We start from the raw sequence: 18,676 nt of genomic DNA on the forward strand, positions 1-18,676 counted from the left end.
AAATGAAAACCGCTTATTGTCACAAGTAGGCTTCAAATTAAGTTACTGTGAAAAGCCCCTAGTCGCCACATTCCGGCGCCTGTTCGGGGAGGCTGGTACGGGAATTGAACCGTGCTGCTGGCCTGCCTTGGTCTGCTTTCAAAGCCAGCGATTTAGCCCTGTGCTAAACAGCCCCAGATGACGAATGTTAGAAACATAGACAAAGAGAAACGAGGAACAATCAGGCGAGCGAGATTGAGTGCGCAACAAAGGTAAAACTAAAATGTACAGGAATCGCAGAGAATATAAAATCAAAGCACTGTGGAAAAAGAAATGAGATAAAGTGAAAAGGAACAAGCATCATGCGTTGAAAGATGAGATCAAGTCATAATTGTAAATCATCCCAAATCAATTTATATTTTCTCTTCTTTAACACACCTCACATTTCCTTGATAATTAGACAGTTTAATCCTCTGAAAACGTTCTCTAATAACTGGTCCTTGGATATCGCTGCAGTAAATGAACTGTTTTCTCGTTGTTCTGCAAAATTCTTTCCGATCCCCCCCCCCCCCCCCCGTCCCAGCTTGCAGTGATTCCCGCGCCCCTCATTATAGCCTGTGAAATGTATTCGTTTTGTACCAACGGTGTCTAAACTAACAATATACTCTGAACAAATAGACAATGTGCACCGGCTGTGGTCAAAGTGACGCAGAAACGGAGAGAGACGATTGAGAAAGGACTGCACATGAATTCAGACAGACAGGGAAGCTCACAAAAAGACTGAATGCGAGTGAACACAACATACTTTGATTTATGAAATTAATTTTCAGCATGGATCCTAGTTAGAAGTAATTAATATAATTATTCAGTTCCTGCTCAATTGTTTTTGTTTAGTGTTGTGTTTTGTTATTTTATTAATGGCTCTGAGACCCCCACAGGCTGTCGACTCGTTTCTGTCTATCAGTGCGAGCGCGCCCTCTGCTGATCAGTAACTGGATCTCTCAGTGTGGGTTTTTTGTACGAGAGCCCCTCGACCTGCAGCAGTGTGGGCTCCATGGCACAGAAATACACCGCGCTGTCGGATAGACGAGCACTGGCGGTAGTTAAAGTGACCGTTTTGTTTCCGCTGTGCCAAACAGCAGAAAATCTTTCTGGTAAATCTTCAGACGTATCTCCCGAGCTATATATAATGAATAAATAACTGAGTGCTTCTGCGGGAGACTGGATGTGCCAGAGCAGATTTCGAGAACCAGCTGCCGAGTAACTGCAGTCCAATGTGACGGTCTGTTCTTCCAGAACGGTTAATTCAGGGGGATTCTGGGACACTGCATATCTGCCATTGGTTCCTGCAACACATTACAGAATCTGTTAAATGTCTGTAAGAAAACCCTGGCGACAGACACTGACTATTAAAATACAGACTCACTGGGTAACAAGACCAAGAGGATAAGTGAAGAACATCGGGAGAACATGGTTCCTGCTTTGGAATTTCACAGAAGTCACAGCAGTTTTAAAGTATATGAACACTTATAGTCTAACATGAGAAAAGTAAATGCAGATCATGGGCAGGCTTCATTTATTGGGAAACTGAGGGGCGGTGTCCAACGGCATGATTGGCGGACTGTGCGCAGATCCAGTACCTCAGTCACCGGTGACAATATCCGCATCAGAAGAGGGTTCAGTGCGCTTCGATTGCGAATATACAGACTCGACTATGTACCACATGCTCTGGGAGCACAGCCGCCGAAATTGATCATCATTAACATATTGGCGATGAAGAAAGCGGAGATCTCAGGGCGATATCTGGCGGCTGCCAACAAGTCTAAATAAAATGGTTATCTCAATATAAACGCGCTCAGTGTGGAGGACGGGGTCTATTGCTGGACATTGAGTACAGTGTCACAAAGCAGCTAAACCACGTACAAAAACCTCAGAGTTTTTAAATTCCACTAATGTTGTGTTCCTGCCCTTGTCTGATTCTCCATGTCCTCGAACTTCTCCTGCCATTTCTTATGCAGCACCTCGTGCGCCTCCGCCTTCACCGCCAGGCCCAATATCTCGTCCTCATTCTCCGAGGCCTTCTGCCGAACCTCCCGGATCGCAGACCCTTTGGCCTTCTGGGTCTCGACCAGCTTGCCGATCGTAGCCTTCATCGGCTACAGCAGCTCTGCTTTCAATTCCATTAAGCAGCGCTTGAGAAACTCCTGCTGCTCTTGACCCCACTGCGCCTACGCTGCCTGGTCTCCACCCGCCGCCATCTTGGCTTTCCTCCCTCGCACTTTTCGCTGCACCAAAATTACTTTTTTCACCGCTCCACTCCTGGTCCAATCCATACAGTGCCAGGGAAATCGTACTGTCACCTTCCCACACTGGGAACCGTCGAACAAATGCCGCTGGGGCCCCTCAAAAGAGCCCAAAAGTCCGTTTCTGGCAGGAGCTGCCGAACGTGCGACTTAGCTCAGCATAGCCGCAACCGGAAGTCAACCTGTGTATTAGTCAGGTTGATGTTGCTGTCTACCTATGTGACAGGAAGTATTCCTGTATTAGTGTGTGTGTCTGTGGTTCTGTGTATGAGAATGTGGTTGTGTGTCTGCAGAATATCTGTGCTGCTTCTAATCAGCTGCAACACAAACTTCCTCTCTCTGAGCAAATGATGTTGGTTCACTGAGAATCCCATCCAGTGATTTGAAAAGTACCACTCAGAGATTCATAAAATTGTAGGAGGCCATTCGGCCCATCACTTCACCAACAACCCTTTGAAAGACCAATTTAACTAGGCCCAATCCCCTGCCCTATTCCTGCAACCCCACCCTAAGGGGCAATTTAGCATAGCCAATCCACCTAACCTGCACATCATTGAACTATGGACAGAAACCAGAGCACTCTGTTGGAGGAAACTCACGCAGATAGAGGGGGGGGGGGGGGGGAATTCAAGGAGACTGTCACCTCCAGCCACAGAGATCACCATTCCCCTGATGTGGGTCCAGTAAACTGTTCCCACCTGATCCAGGGTCACATGCCTTTTCTGTCTATTTAGCTGATGCATTATATCTAAACTGCTGCATCTTAATCAACTGCTTTATATTCACCTATGATTTCAACCCCCTTTTTGGATAATCTGTGACTCCCGGACACTTGTCCGTTAGAGTAGCGGAAGGTCTGAGAACTGAAATAATGCAGAGTAATGATGATGTGTATTTCTATCACCACTTTTCTTTGAAATCTCCCCCTAAACCAAAAAGAGTCAAAAAGGTTCTTTAAATGGTGTACAAGGAGTTTCACTCCTTAAGGCAGACTTAAGTAGGTGCTATTCGACTTCCGGGGGCGGCGATGACCAGCTAAGTCGCATGTTTCGGCAGCTCACGGTGGAACGGACTTTTGGGCTCTTTATAGGAGCCCCAACGGCAATTTTAACGGCTAAAAACGCTGTGCGGTAAACCAGAAGGGAATTCCCCCTGGATACGGATGGAAAAAGGAGGGGAAAGTGACCGGATTGCAGTGGATCCCTTAGAGCAGCGGCAAGGAAGGCAAGCAAAAACCAAGATGGCGTCGGAAGGTGGCAGTTTAACATGGGGCCCTGAACAACAAGAGTTCTTGAAATGCTGTGTGGAAGAACTCAAAAAGGAAATGAAGAAAGAGCTATTGGCCCCGATATTACAGGCGATCAAAGGGCTAAAGGATGAGCAAAAGACCCAGGAGCGGGAGCTTCGGGTCGTGAAGGCAAAGGCTGCCGAGAATGAGGACGACATACAGGGCCTGGTGGTGAAGACGGAGATGCACGAGGCACACCATAAACGATGTGTGGAAAGACTGGAGGTGCTGGAGAACAACGCGAGGAGGAATAACTTAAGGATTCTTGGTCTTCCTGAAGGTGCGGAGGGAGCGGACGTCGGGGCATATGCGAGCACGATGCTGCACTCGTTAATGGGAGCGGAGGCCCCGGCGGGCCCACTGGAGGTGGAGGGAGCATACCGAGTGATGGCGCGAGGACCGAGAGCAGGAGAAATTCCTAGAGCCAGAGTGGTGAGATTCCTCCGTTTTAAGGATAGAGAGATGGTCCTTAGATGGGCAAAGAAAACTCGGAGCAGTAAGTGGGAGAACGCGGTGATCCGCGTATACCAAGACTGGAGTGCGGAGGTGGCGAGAAGGAGGGCGAGCTTTAATCGGGCCAAGGCGGTGCTTCACAAAAAGAAGATAAAATTCGGGATGCTGCAACCGGCAAGACTGTGGGTCACATACCAAGGGAGGCACCACTACTTTGAGACGGCGGATGAGGCGTGGACTTTTATCATGGAAGAAAAATTGGAATGATCGGGTTATTAAAAAGAACGTTTGAAACAAAGTGGTGGGGCGAGTATGGGGGGCGAAGTGGGGGGTAAAAAGGGGGGAAAGAGGAGTTTTATGTTATTAATCCTGCGATGTGGTAACTTTTCTCTCTTCCACAGGTGGTGGTGGGGGGAGGAAAGGAGGTGGAGGAGATGGGGCGTTGGCCATTGGGGGGCGGGGCCAAGGGGGAAGCGCGGGCTTGGTTCCCGCGCTATGATAATCATGGCGGGAATAGGGAAGCAGGAAGGAGGGGGCGTCGCATGGTGCGAGCCGAGGTCACGGGGGGAAGCCGAGGTCGGCCAGAGTTTGCTGACTTCTGGGAGCAACATGGGGGGTGTAACTACGCTAGTGGGGGATCTAGCTGGGGGGCGGGGGGGGGGAGGGGGGAATTATTGGGTTGCTGCTGCTGGGGAGAGGGGGGAGCTGGTATGGGGTGGGGTGGGCGGGGGGGCACCGCCTGGGGGAGATACAGCTGCGTGGGAACCGGGGGAGGAGCTGGAAAAAGGGGATGGCTAATCGACAAGGGGGGTGGTAAAAAGCCCCCCAACCCGGCTGATCACGTGGAATGTGAGAGGGCTGAACGGGCCGATAAAAAGGGCAAGGGTACTCGCACACCTGAAGAAACTTAAGGCAGACGTGGTTATGTTACAGGAGACGCACTTGAAACTGATAGACCAGGTTAGACTATGCAAAGGATGGGTGGGGCAGGTGTTTCATTCGGGGCTAGATGTGAAAAACAGGGGGGTGGCTATATTAGTGGGGAAGCAGGTCATGTTTGAGGCAAAGACTATAGTGGCGGATAGCGGGGGCAGATACGTGATGGTGAGTGGCAAATTACAGGGGGAGACGGTGGTTTTGGTAAACGTATATGCCCCGAACTGGGATGATGCCAATTTTATGAGGCGTATGCTAGGACGCATCCCGGACCTAGAGGTGGGAAAGTTGGTAATGGGGGGAGATTTCAATACAGTGTTGGAACCAGGGCTGGACAGGTCGAGGTCCAGGACTGGAAGGAGGCCGGCAGCAGCCAAGGTGCTTAAAGATTTTATGGAGCAAATGGGAGGAGTAGACCAGTGGAGATTTAGCAGACCTAGGAGTAAGGAGTTTTCGTTTTTCTCCTATGTCCACAAAGTCTATTCGCGAATAGACTTTTTCGTTTTGGGAAGGGCGTTGATCCCGAACGGAGGGGAACGGAGTATACGGCTATAGCCATTTCGGATCTCGCTCCACACTGGGTGGACTTGGAGATTGGGGAGGAAACAGAAGGGCGCCCACCCTGGGGAATGGACATGGGATTAATGTCAGATGAGGGTGTGTGTCTAAGGGTGAGGGGGTGCATTGAAAAGTACTTGGAACTCAATGATAATGGGGAGGTCCAGGTGGGAGTGGTCTGGGAGGCGCTGAAGGCAGTGGTTAGAGCGGAGCTGATATCAATAAGGGCACATGAAGGAAAGCAGGAGAGTAGGGAACGGGAGCGGTTGCTGCAAGAACTTCTGAGGATGGACAGGCAATATGCGGAGGCACCGGAGGAGGGACTGTACAGGGAGAGGCAAAGGCTACACGTAGAATTTGACTTGCTGACAACGGGTACTGCAGAAGCATAGTGGAGGAAGGCACAGGGTGTACAGTACGAATATGGGGAGAAGGCGAGCAGGTTACTGGCCCACCAATTGAGGAAAAGGGGAGCAGCGAGGGAAATAGGGGGAGTGAGGGATGAGGAAGGAGAGATGGAGCGGGGAGCGGAGAGAGTGAATGGAGTGTTCAAGGCATTTTATAAAAGATTATACGAAGCTCAATCCCTGGATGGGAGGGAGAGAATGATGGGCTTTCTGGACCAGCTGGAATTTCCTAAGGTGGAGGAGCAGGAGAGGGTGGGACTGGGAGCACAGATCGAAATAGAGGAAGTAGTGAAAGGAATTAGGAGCATGCAGGCGGGGAAGGCTCTGGGACCGGATGGATTTCCAGTTGAATTTTATAGGAAATATGTGGACTTGCTCGCCCCGCTACTGATGAGGACCTTTAATGAGGCAAAGGAAAGGGGACAGCTGCCCCCGACTATGTCTGAGGCAACGATATCGCTTCTCCTAAAGAAGGAAAAGGACCCGCTGCAATGCGGGTCCTATAGACCTATTTCCCTCCTAAATGTAGACGCTAAGATTCTGGCCAAGGTAATGGCAATGAGGATAGAGGACTGTGTCCCGGGGGTGGTCCACGAGGACCAAACTGGGTTTGTGAAGGGGAGACAGCTGAATACGAATATACGGAGGCTGCTAGGGGTAATGATGATGCCCCCACCAGAGGGGGAAGCGGAGATAGTGGTGGCGATGGATGCCGAGCAAGCATTTGATAGAGTGGAGTGGGATTACTTGTGGGAGGTGCTGAGGAGATTTGGTTTTGGAGATGAGTATGTTAGATGGGTACAGCTGTTGTATAGGGCCCCGATGGCGAGTGTGGTCACGAATGGACAGGGATCTGCATACTTTCGGCTCCATCGAGGGACAAGGCAGGGATGCCCTCTGTCCCCATTATTGTTTGCACTGGCGATTGAGCCCCTGGCAATAGCATTGAGGGGTTCCAGGAAGTGGAGGGGAGTACTCAGAGGAGGAGAAGAACACCGGGTATCTCTGTATGCGGATGATTTGTTGTTATATGTAGCGGACCCGGCGGAGGGGATGCCAGAGATAATGTGGACACTTCGGGAGTTTGGAGAATTTTCAGGATATAAACTGAACATGGGGTAAAGTGAGTTGTTTGTGGTGCATCCAGGGGCGCAGAGCAGAGAAATAGAGGATTTACCGTTGAGGAAGGTAACGAGGGACTTTCGTTACTTGGGGATCCAGATAGCCAAGAATTGGGGTACATTGCATAGGTTAAATTTAACGCGGTTGGTGGAACAAATGGAGGAGGACTTCAAGAGATCGGACATGGTGTCCCTGTCATTGGCAGGGAGGGTGCAGGCGGTTAAAATGGTAGTCCTCCCGAGATTCCTCTTTGTGTTTCAGTGCCTCCCGGTGGCGATCACGAAGGCTTTTTTCAAAAGGATTGAAAAGAGTATCATGAGTTTTGTGTGGGCCGGGAAGACCCCGAGAGTGAGGAAGGGATTTTTACAGTGTAGTAGGGATAGGTGGGGGGGGGCTGGCACTACCGAGCCTAAGTGGGTACTACTGGGCCGCCAATATCTCAATGGTGAGTAAGTGGATGGGAGAAGAGGAGGGTGCGGCGTGGAAGAGACTGGAGAGGGCGTCCTGTAGGGGGACTAGTCTACAAGCTATGGTGACGGCCCCATTGCCGCTCTCACCGAAGAAATACACCACAAGCCTGGTGGTGGTGGCTACTTTGAAAATTTGGGGACAGTGGAGACGGCATAGGGGAAAGACGGAAGCCTTGGTGGGGTCCCCGATAAGAAATAATCATAGGTTTGCCCCGGGGAGAATGGATGGGGGATTTGGAATATGGCAAAGAGCAGGAGTAACACAATTGAAAGATCTGTTTGTGGATGAGAAGTTTGCAAGTCTGGGAGCGCTGACCGAGAAATATGGGTTGCCCCAAGGGAATGCATTCCGGTATATGCAACTAAGGGCTTTTGCGAGGCAACAGGTGAGGGAATTCCCGCAGCTCCCGACGCAGGAGGTGCAGGACAGAGTGATCTCAAAGACATGGGTGGGGGACGGTAAGGTGTCAGATATATATAGGGAAATGAGGGACGAGGGGGAGATTATGGTAGATGAGCTGAAAGGGAAATGGGAAAAAGAGCTGGGGGAGGAGATTGAGGAGGGGCTGTGGGCGGATGCCCTAAGTAGGGTAAACTCATCGTCCTCGTGTGCCAGGCTAAGCCTGATACAATTTAAGGTGTTACACAGGGCGCATATGACTGGAGCACGGCTCAGTAAATTTTTTGGGGTGGAAGATAGGTGTGCGAGATGCTCGAGAAGCCCAGCAAATCACACCCACATGTTCTGGTCATGTCCGGCACTGCAGGGGTTTTGGGTGGGGGTGACAAAGGTGCTTTCGAAAGTAGTGGGGGTCCGGGTCGAACCAAGCTGGGGGTTGGCTATATTTGGGGTTGAAGAAGAGCCGGGAGTGCAGGAGGCGAGAGAGGCTGATGTTTTGGCCTTTGCGTCCCTAGTAGCCCGGTGCAGGATACTGTTGATGTGGAAGGAAGCCAAGCCCCCGGGGGTGGAGACCTGGATAAATGACATGGCAGGGTTTATAAAGCTGGAACGGATTAAGTTCGTCCTAAGGGGATCAGCTCAAGGGTTCACCAGGCGGTGGCAACCGTTCGTCGAATACGTCACAGAATGATAGAGGGAATGGAAAAGAAGAAGGCAGCAGCAGCAGCCCGGGGTGGGGGGGGGGGGGGGGGAGGAACCAGAAGGACTCTCAGGTCCGTTAATATATATGTATATGTATAGGTTGTTGCTATAGTTAATTGTATATTGGACTGTCAAATCTTATTTTTGGAGAGTGTTTATCTGAGACGAGGCAGTTGCCATTTAGAGTTAGTTTTCGTTTTTTGTTAGATATTATTTATTTTTTGTTTATAAAACAGGCCATTGTTATTTATACTGTTATATTACTGTGTAAAGGATACACAATGTACTGTGATGGTTGGCCAAAAAGTTTCAATTAAAAAAATATATATTTTTTTAAAAAAGTAGGTGCTATTCAGGGTCAAACTAATATTTCAAGTTATTCCTGGTATAACCTATATCTACAAAGAAGTAAAAGATCTTGCTTCTGGAGTGCCTTTCGAGTTGATCAGACCTTTGTGACCCCCTTCCAAATCTCTCTTCTTATCTGTGGGTGTTCTCAGTAGTTTAGATTCTCTGTTCGGCTCCTCAGTACTGCAGTCCCCATGCACCGAAGTAGCTGTAAAAGCTCATGCTGGTAATTAGCGATTCAGGGTATTTATTACCCTTCTAGCAGCCTTACTGTTTACATGGCGTTCTCCTGAAGTAATATCTTCTGCTTATTGATATATATATTTTGTCAATTTCTTAACATATGTTTAATTCTGCTGAAGCGTAAGTACACCTCTTTTTAATGTGGTGTTAACATGACCTTAGCTTGTCAGACTTTTACCTAAAGAGTGATACATCTGACCTTAGCTTGTCAGATCACTGGCAGGGAAGCTTCCTGCTAATTATTTTGTTGTATTTCAGTTTTTTAACCCCTTATCATTTTTAAACATTGCACTTTGTCATATTCCTTTCAAATGTTTCAAATGACATTCTTTCTATTTTACTATTTTACAAAAGTGTTGGTTGCTTTTTGGGAAGAAATTGTACCATAGCAAAGGCAACTGTTATATCCAGATTTCCACTTTTAACTCGTGTCATTAAATTTCTATCTTTCACAAATAAACATTATTTCAAGTAATTCAAATTTAAGACTCTGGCAACTCCAATCAATTGCTTGCTAAAATAATTACCTTCTATCAAAGGGACTTGTTCCCTTTATGTAACTTAAAATTTAACTTTGCTAGAATTTCTCTAACTTTAAGAAAGGTATTGGGTTACAGCACGAGTTGTTGCGAGGTGTTATCTCAAAGCCTGTGTGATAATAACTGTCTGCAGTCTGAAACCTTTTGCTGCTGTTAACCCTTTGAGAGACTTCTGCTTTAACTTCTCTATATTATTTTTAAGCATTGCATTTTCTCATATTCCTTCGGGTTGATCATCAGACCTTCATATATCAATTGACATTCTTCCCATTTTAATTTACAGGTGTTAGTGTGGCTCAGTGGTTGCATTCTTATCTCTAAAGTCAGCAGGTTGTGGGTTCAAATCCACCTCCAGAAACATGAGCATCAAATCCAGGTTGATGATCTGATGCAGTCCTGAGGGAGCACTGCACTGTCAAAGGTCCCGTCTTCCAGATCAGATCTTCAACTCTGGCCCCATCTGCTCTCAGTTGGGTGTAAAAGTTTCCATAATGTTATTCCAAAGAGCAGGGGGGTTCGCCCTGGTTTACTGCTTAATATTTATCCCTCAACAAACATCACTGAACAGATTCTCTGGTCACAGTCACATTTCTGTTTGTGGGACCTTGGTGGATTGGCTGTGCTAAATTGCCCCTTAGTGTCCAAAGGTGAAGTGGGGTTACAGGGAAAGGGTGGGGGAAGTGCACCTGAGTGGGGTGCTCTTTTGTAGTATTGGTGGAAGCTCGATGGCCGAATAGCCTCCTTCTGCACTGCAGGGATTCTATGATGCTGCCAGACCTGTTGAGTTAATTTAGCATTTTCTGCTTTTATTCTATATTACACACCCTTTTAATCCACTGATTATATTTATTGAACCACTGTACCATCAACTACCAGGAACAGTGTGTTGATGTTTCAGCTATTCTGGCCTTGGGTGACTGTGTGGAGTTTGTACATTCTCCCCATGTCTTTGTGGGTTCCCTCCGGGTGTCCCAGTTTTCACTCGCTGTCCAAAGATGTGGTTAGGTGGATTGGCTGTGCTAAATTGCCCCTTAGTGTCCAAAAAAAAGTTAGGTGGAGTTACTGGGTTACGGGGATAGGGTGGAGGCATGGGCTTAAGTAGGGTGCTCTTTCCAAGGACCAGTGCAGGCTCGATGGGCGAATGGCCTCCTTCTGCACTGTAAATTCTATGATTCAGTATGATTTTCTCTCTGTCTGATCCAATGGGTCTGTCTGGTAATATTTCCCTGATGGTGTCACAGTGGTTAGCACTGTTGCTTCATAGCACCAGGGTCCCGTGTTCAAATCCCACTTGGGTCACTGTCTGTTCAGATTCTTCCCGTGTCTGCATGGGTTTCCTCCGGGTGCTCCGGTTTCCTCCCACAAGTCCTCAAAGATGTACTTGTTAGGTGAATTGGACAGTCTGAATTCTACCTGTGTACCCGAACACACACCAGTGTGGCGACCAGGGGCTTTTCACAGTAACTTCATTGCAGAGTTAATGTAAGCCTATTTGTGACAATAATAATAATAGAACATAGAACATAGAATACAGCGCAGTACAGGCCCTTCGGCCCACGATGTTGCACCGAAACAAAAGCCATCTAACCTACACTATGCCATTATCATCCATATGTTTATCCAATAAACTTTTAAATGCCCTCAATGTTGGCGAGTTCACTACTGTAGCAGGTAGGGCATTCCACGGCCTCATTACTCTTTGCGTAAAGAACCTAGCTCTGACCTCTGTCCTATATCTATTACCCCTCAGTTTAAAGTTATGTCCCCTCGTGCCAGCCATATCCATCCGCGGGAGAAGGCTCTCACTGTCCACCCTATCCAACCCCCTGATCATTTTGTATGCCTCTATTAAGTCTCCTCTTAACCTTCTTCTCTCCAACGAAAACAACCTCAAGTCCATCAGCCTTTCCTCATAAGATTTTCCCTCCATACCAGGCAACATCCTGGTAAATCTCCTCTGCACCCGCTCCAAAGCCTCCACGTCCTTCCTATAATGCGGTGACCAGAACTGTACGCAATACTCCAAATGCGGCCGTACCAGAGTTCTGTACAGCTGCAACATGACCTCCCGACTCCGGAACTCAATCCCTCTACCAATAAAGGCCCACACTCCATAGGCCTGCTTCACAACCCTATCAACCTGGGTGGCAACTTTCAGGGATCTATGTACATGGATACCTAGATCCCTCTGCTCATCCACACTTTCAAGAACTTTACCATTAGCCAAATATTCCGCATTCATGTTATTCCTTCCAAAGTGAATCACCTCACACTTCTCTACATTAAACTCCATTTGCCACCTCTCAGCCCAGCTCTGCAGCTTATCTATATCCCTCTGTAACCTGCTACATCCTTCCACCCTATCGACAACACCACCGACTTTAGTATCGTCTGCAAATTTACTCACCCACCCTTCTGCGCCTTCCTCTAGGTCATTGATAAAAATGACAAACAGCAACGGCCCCAGAACAGATCCTTGTGGTACTCCACTTGTGACTGTAGTCCATTCTGAACATTTCCCATCAACCACCACCCTCTGTCTTCTTTCAGCGAGCCAATTTCTGATCCACATCTCTAAATCACCCTCAATCCCCAGCCTTCGTATTTTTTGCAATAGCCTACCGTGGGGAACCTTATCAAACGCTTTGCTGAAATCCATATATCAACTGCTCTACACTCGTCTACCTGTTCAGTCACCTTCTCAAAGAACTCGATAAGGTTTGTGAGGCATGACCTACCCTTCACAAAGCCATGCTGACTATCCCTGATCATATTATTCCTATCTAGATGATTATAAATCTTGTCTCTTATAATCCCCTCCAAGACTTTACCCACTACAGACGTGAGGCTCACCGATCTATAGTTGCCGGGGTTGTCTCTGCTCCCCTTTTTGAACAAAGGGACCACATTTGCTGTCCTCCAGTTCTCTGGCACTATTCCTGTAGCCAATGATGACATAAAAATCAAAGCCAAAGGTCCAGCAATCTCTTCCCTGGCCTCCCAGAGAATCCTAGGATAAATCCCATCAGGTCCCGGGGACTTATCTATTTTCAGCCTGTCCAGAATTGCCAACACCTCTTCCCTACGTACCTCAATGCCATCTATTCTATTAGCCTGGGGCTCAGCATTCTCCTCCACAACATTATCTTTTTCCTGAGTGAATACTGACGAAAAATATTCATTTAGTATCTCGCCTATCTCTTCAGACTCCACACACAATTTCCCATCCCTGTCCTTGACTGGTCCTACTCTTTCCCTAGTCATTCGCTTATCCTGACATACCTATAGAAAGCTTTTGGGTTTTCCTTGATCCTTCCTGCCAAATACTTCTCATGTCCCCTCCTTGCTCGTCTTAGCTCTCTCTTCAGATCCTTCCTCGCTACCTTGTAACTATCCATCGCCCCAACCGAAACTTCACACTTCATCTTCACATAGGCCTCCTTCTTCCTCTTAACAAGAGATTCCACTTCCTTGGTAAACCACGGTTCCCTCGCTCGACGCCTTCCTCCCTGTCTGACCGGTACATACTTATCAAGAACACGCAGTAGCTGATCCTTGAACAAGCCCCACTTATCCAGTGTGCCCAACACTTGCAGCCTACTTCTCCACCTTATCCCCCCCAAGTCACGTCTAATGGCATCATAATTGCCCTTCCCCCAGCTATAACTCTTGCCCTGCGGTGTATACTTATCCCTTTCCATCATTAAGGTAAACGTCACCAAATTGTGGTCACTGTCCCCAAAGTGCTCTCCTACCTCCAAATCTAACACCTGGCCTGGTTCATTACCCAAAACCAAATCCAACGTGGCCTCGCCTCTTGTTGGCCTGTCAACATATTGTTTCAGGAAACCCTCCTGCACACACTGTACAAAAAATGACCCATCTATTGTACTCGAACTATATCTTTTCCAGTCAATATTTGGAAAGTTAAAGTCTCCCATAATAACTACCCTGTTACTTTCGCTCATATCCAGAATCATCTTCGCCATCCTTTCCTCTACATCCCTAGAACTATTAGGAGGTCTATAAAAAACTCCCAACAGGGTGACCTCTCCTTTCCTGTTTCTAACTTCAGCCCATACTACCTCGGAAGAAGAGTCCCCATCTAGCATCCTCTCCGCCACCGTAATACTGCTCTTGACTAGCAGCGCCACACCTCCCCCTCTTTTGCCTCCTTCTCTGAGCTTACTAAAACACCTAAACCCCGGAACCTGCAACATCCATTCCTGTCCCTGCTCTATCCATGTCTCCGAAATGGCCACAACATCGAAGTCCCAGGTACCAACCCATGCTGCCAGTTCCCCTACCTTGTTTCGTATACTCCTGGCATTGAAGTAGACACACTTCAAACCACCTACCTGAACACTGGCCCCCTCCTGCGACGTCAAATCTGTGCTCCTGACCTCTATACTCTCATTCTCCCTTACCCTAAAACTACAATCCAGGTTCCCATGCCCCTGCTGCATTAGTTTAACCCCCCCCAAAGAGCACTAACAAATCTCCCCCCCAGGATATTTGTGCCCCTCAGGTTCAGATGTAGACCATCCTGTCTGTAGAGGTCCCACCTTCCCCAGAAAGAGCCCTAGTTATCCAAAAATCTGAATCCCTCCCGCCTGCACCATGCCTGTAGCCACGTGTTTAAATGCTCTCTCTTCCTATTCCTCATCTCACTATCACGTGGCACGGGCAACAACCCAGAGATAACAACTCTGTTTGTTCTAGTTCTGAGCTTCCATCCTAGCTCCCTGAAAGCCTGCCTGACATCCTTGTCCCCTTTCCTACTTATGTCGTTAGTGCCAATGTGGACCACGACTTGGGGCTGCTCCCCCTCCCCCCTAAGGACCCGGAAAACACGATCCGAGATATCACGTACCCTTGCACCTGGGAGGCAACATACCAAACGTGAGTCTCTCACGCTCCCACAAAATCTCCTATCTGTGCCCCTGACTATAGAGTCCCCAATTACTAATGCTCTGCTCCTCTCCCCCCTTCCCTTCTGAGCAACAGGGACAGACTCCGTGCCAGAGGCCCGTATCCCATGGCTTACCCCTGGTAAGTCGTCCCCCCCACAAGTATCCAAAGCGGTATACTTGTTTCTCAGGGGAACGACCGCAGGGGATCCCTGCACTGACTGCTTTTTCCCAGTCCCTCTTACAGTTACCCACCTATCTCCAATCTTTGGTGTAACTAATTCCCTGAAGCTGCTATCTATGACCCCTTCTGCCTCCCGAATGATCCGAAGTTCTTCCAACTCCAGCTCCAGTTCCCTAACTCGGTCTTGGAGTAGCTGGAGATGGCAGCACTTCCTGCAGGTAAAATCAGCAGGGACACTAACTGCATCCCTCACCTCAAACATCCTGCAGGAGGAACATTGCACTCCCTTCCCTGCCATTCCTCTAACTTTCTACCAAGATCTGGCTTTTAATAAAATTAAATTTTTATAAAAAATAATAATAATATAATAAAATATGGTACTTACCTCAGACCAATGGGTTTTATTATTAGGTTAGAGGAGGAGGGTGGGTGGGAGACTCTACACGTGTAGTGTCTCGGGTTTCCTCTCCACCAGAATTTATTGGTGAGGGTCTTCCCAGACGTCCGCGGGTCGACTTCCTGTTCCCGCCTAAAAAACTAATTAAAAAAAAAAGAAAAATTCTCAGCTCCTGCTGAAATTGACTAACCAGCCAGCTCCACTCCCGCCGAAATCGACTGGCCTGCCCCTGCAAAGACAAGTGCTTTTAAAGGTTAACTTACCTCCCAGCAACCTCCTTCCGCAATGCTCCCGCTGAAACTGACTCACCAGCTGTTCTCACGCCGAAATCGACTGCTATCTTTATATGTTTGGGTGTTTGGTATATTAAGGAGCAGGTAGAACTTCCTTGGTTCGACCTGTTGTCATTTCAGATATTCCATCTGTTTTTGGTTAATGTGTCTGGAGTCTTTGAGTCCTTCCAGTTCGTCTCCAGTTCTCCTTCCTGTCTCAGGTATATGAGTCAAGGGATCTTGGTACTGTAATTCGTGTTGTTAGTTGTCTGTCTGTCTCCAGCAGGTATTGTTGTCTCTCGATAATGACTGTGCTGCTACCCTTGCTTCTGGTCTTATGAACATTTCCGTGTTGGATCCAAGCTCCCGGATTGTCTGTCTTTCTCTCCGGGTAAGATTCTGTTTGTCTCTTGTATTTCCCTACTGTGACAGGGCAGATGATTGAAGAGATTCAAACAAGGGAGTTCTGGGAAAGATGGGCAAAGATTTGGGAGGTGACAACATGTTCAATAAGTTTGGAGAGGAGAGGGAGGTTGAAGATGGGGCAGTAATTTGTAAGGATCGCAGGGTCAAGGGTTGTTTTATTGAGGAGGGGGTGATGATGGCAGATTTGAAGGACAGAGGGACAGTAGCTGAAGAGACAGAAATGTTGACAATATCCATGGACACAGGGTAGTTGGCTGATCAGTAGCTGAGTGGGAATAGGGTCGATGGGAGAGACACTAGAGAAAGCTGTGGGTTTAGGGCTCGGGAAAGTATGAAATTTAGAGACAGTTTGGTCCGGTGGGCTCGTGGAAGGGAGGGAAGCAGCAGAGGCAGCTGATCGGATTTACTAAATCTCAGTTACAAAGAAGCTCCTCACACTTCTTGGTGGAGATGAGGATGGAAGAGACAGGGGAGAGCGAGAGTACTTCAAAAGGAACTAACTTGGGTCAGAGATATTAAAAAGTTTCAACACACTGCGTATTTAACACCAATATGATTTATTTGACTTTTAGTCAGATTATTAGCCCCTGTAAATGGGCTGGAGTTTATCATCAGCAGAAAGAGATCCAAATGAACACGATTCAGTCCTGAATGTGAGGAACAGCAAAATCCAATCACTGTCGTTACTTGTGGCCTCGTTGGTGACTCAGCAGGTGGGATGAAGTGGTGAATCCCTTCCCACACTCAGAGCAGGCGAATGGTCTCTCCCCAGTGTGAATTCGCTGATGTACAGCGAGGTTAGATAATCGCCTGAACCCAGTCCCGCAGTGAGAGCACCTGAACGGTCTCTCGTCAGTGTGAACACGTTGATGGACCATCAGATTCGTAGAACTTTTATAGCACTTCCCACAGTCTGCACATTGAAACGGTCTTTCATCAGTGTGAACTCGCTGGTGACTCAGCAGGTGGGATGACTGAGTGAATCCCTTCCCACACTTGGAGCAGGTGAATGGTCTCTCCCCAGTGTGAATTCGCTGATGTGCAGTGAGGTCAGATGATTGCCTGAACCCAGTCCCGCAATGAGAGCACCTGAACGGTCTCTCATCAGTGTGAACACGTTGATGGAACATCAGATTCCCAGAATTTTTATAGCACTTCCCACAGTCTGGACATTCAAACGGTCTCTCAGCAGTGTGAACTCGCTGGTGACTCAGCAGGTTGGATGACCGAGTGAATCCCTTCCCACACTTGGAGCAGGTGAATGGCCTCTCCCCGGTGTGAACTCGCTGGTGTGTAGACAGACTAGATGACTCAGTGAATCCCTTCCCACACTTGGAGCAGGTGAATGGTCTCTCCCCAGTGTGACTGCGCCGATGAGTTTCAAGCTTGGATGGAGAAGAGAATCCTTTCCCACAGTCTGCACATTTCCACGGTTTCTCTTCAGTGTGACTGCATTTGTGGCTTGTGAGACCTGATGATCGACTGAATTCTCGTCCACACACACAACACGTGTACGGTTTCTCCTCACTGTGAACGATGCTTTTTCCTTCCATGTTCAAAGTACGATGATATTCAGGATATGATAAATTGAGGACTCTGTCAGATCCTGAAGTGATGTTAGGTTAGAGTTTCTGGACTTTGAAGCCTCCCCTTCGAACACCCTGTGAAACTGATTTAAAACAGAAAATAGGGAGTGAGAGAGAACCCACAAAAACACAAAAGGCAGGTTGTGAAATTGAGCTGAATGAATCTGGTCATTTGTGGGGCCGGCCCTGGGAAAACGCGACTATGAAAACTGCTGGATTGTTATAAAACCCAACTTGCCTCTTTGGGAGGAGAGAGAAAGAGGCGAAGAGGGATTTTGTATATCTACAAGACATATTAAGAGAGTAGTTGGCAAAGCATATTCGACCTTAAGCTTCATAAATTGAAATATTGATACTGAAACTATGCTTTAGGTGGCAAAGTGGTTAGCACTGCTGCCTCACAACTCCAGAGGCCCGGGTTCAATTCGAGTCTCGGTGACTGTGTCTGGAGTTTGCAGTTTCTCCCCGTGTCTGCGCGGGTTTCCTCCGGTTTCCTCCCACAGTCCAAACATGTGCAGGTTAGGTGGTTTGTCCATGTTAAATTGCCCCTTAGTGTCCGAAGGTTAGTTGGCGACACTGGGTTCCGGGGACAGGGTGGAGGCATGGTCTTAAGTTGAAGGAGGGTGCTCTTTGCAAAGGCCAGTGCAGAACTGATGGGCTGAAATGCCGCCTCCTGCACTGTAAATTCTATGATTCTGCACTGTAAGAATTCTATGAAGCTCTGGTCACCACGCGTCAGGAAGGATGTGAAGTGGGCAGCACGTTGGCGCAGAACGTTAGCCCTGCTGCTTCACGGCGCCGAGGTCACAGGTTCGATCCCAGCTCTGGGTCACTGTCCGTGTGGAGTTTGCACATTCTCCCCGTGTTTGCGTGGGTTTCGCACCGACAACCCAAAGATGTGCAGGCTAGGTGGATTGGCCACTCTAATTTGCATTTAAATTCATTTAATTGGAAAAAATGAATTGGGTACTCTGAAATTTAAAAAAAAAGGAAGGATGTGAAGGTTCTTGGAGAAGGTGCAGAGGAGATTTACCAGAATGGTTCCAGCAAAGGAGGTTGAGGGGAGATTTGATTCAGGTACACAATATTACGCAATATTGTGGGCAGCACGGTAGCATTGTGGATAGCACAATTGCTTCACAGCTCCAGGGTC

The 18,676-nt window shown here is 48.0% G+C and overlaps 1 protein-coding gene across 2 annotated transcripts in view; it reads right to left on the reverse strand.

Moving 5' to 3' along the window:
- Window positions 1–774: 774 nt before the first annotated feature.
- The window catches only part of LOC140421694 (uncharacterized), a 56,251-nt gene continuing 38,349 nt past the window's right edge, over window positions 775–18,676 (reverse strand). Inside the window, exons 3-5 of one of the 2 annotated variants that reach the window (XR_011947013.1) lie at window positions 15,503–17,606; window positions 15,228–15,379; window positions 775–1,325 (exon numbers count right to left, since the gene is read on the reverse strand). The gene's annotated coding sequence lies outside the window, so the exon portion shown is untranslated. The remainder of the gene's footprint in view (window positions 1,326–15,227; window positions 15,380–15,502; window positions 17,607–18,676) is intronic. The other variant, XR_011947014.1, reaches the window with a different exon arrangement.

Source organism: Scyliorhinus torazame, chromosome 5 (assembly GCF_047496885.1).
Source record: "Scyliorhinus torazame isolate Kashiwa2021f chromosome 5, sScyTor2.1, whole genome shotgun sequence".
Lineage (NCBI taxonomy): Eukaryota > Metazoa > Chordata > Chondrichthyes > Carcharhiniformes > Scyliorhinidae > Scyliorhinus > Scyliorhinus torazame.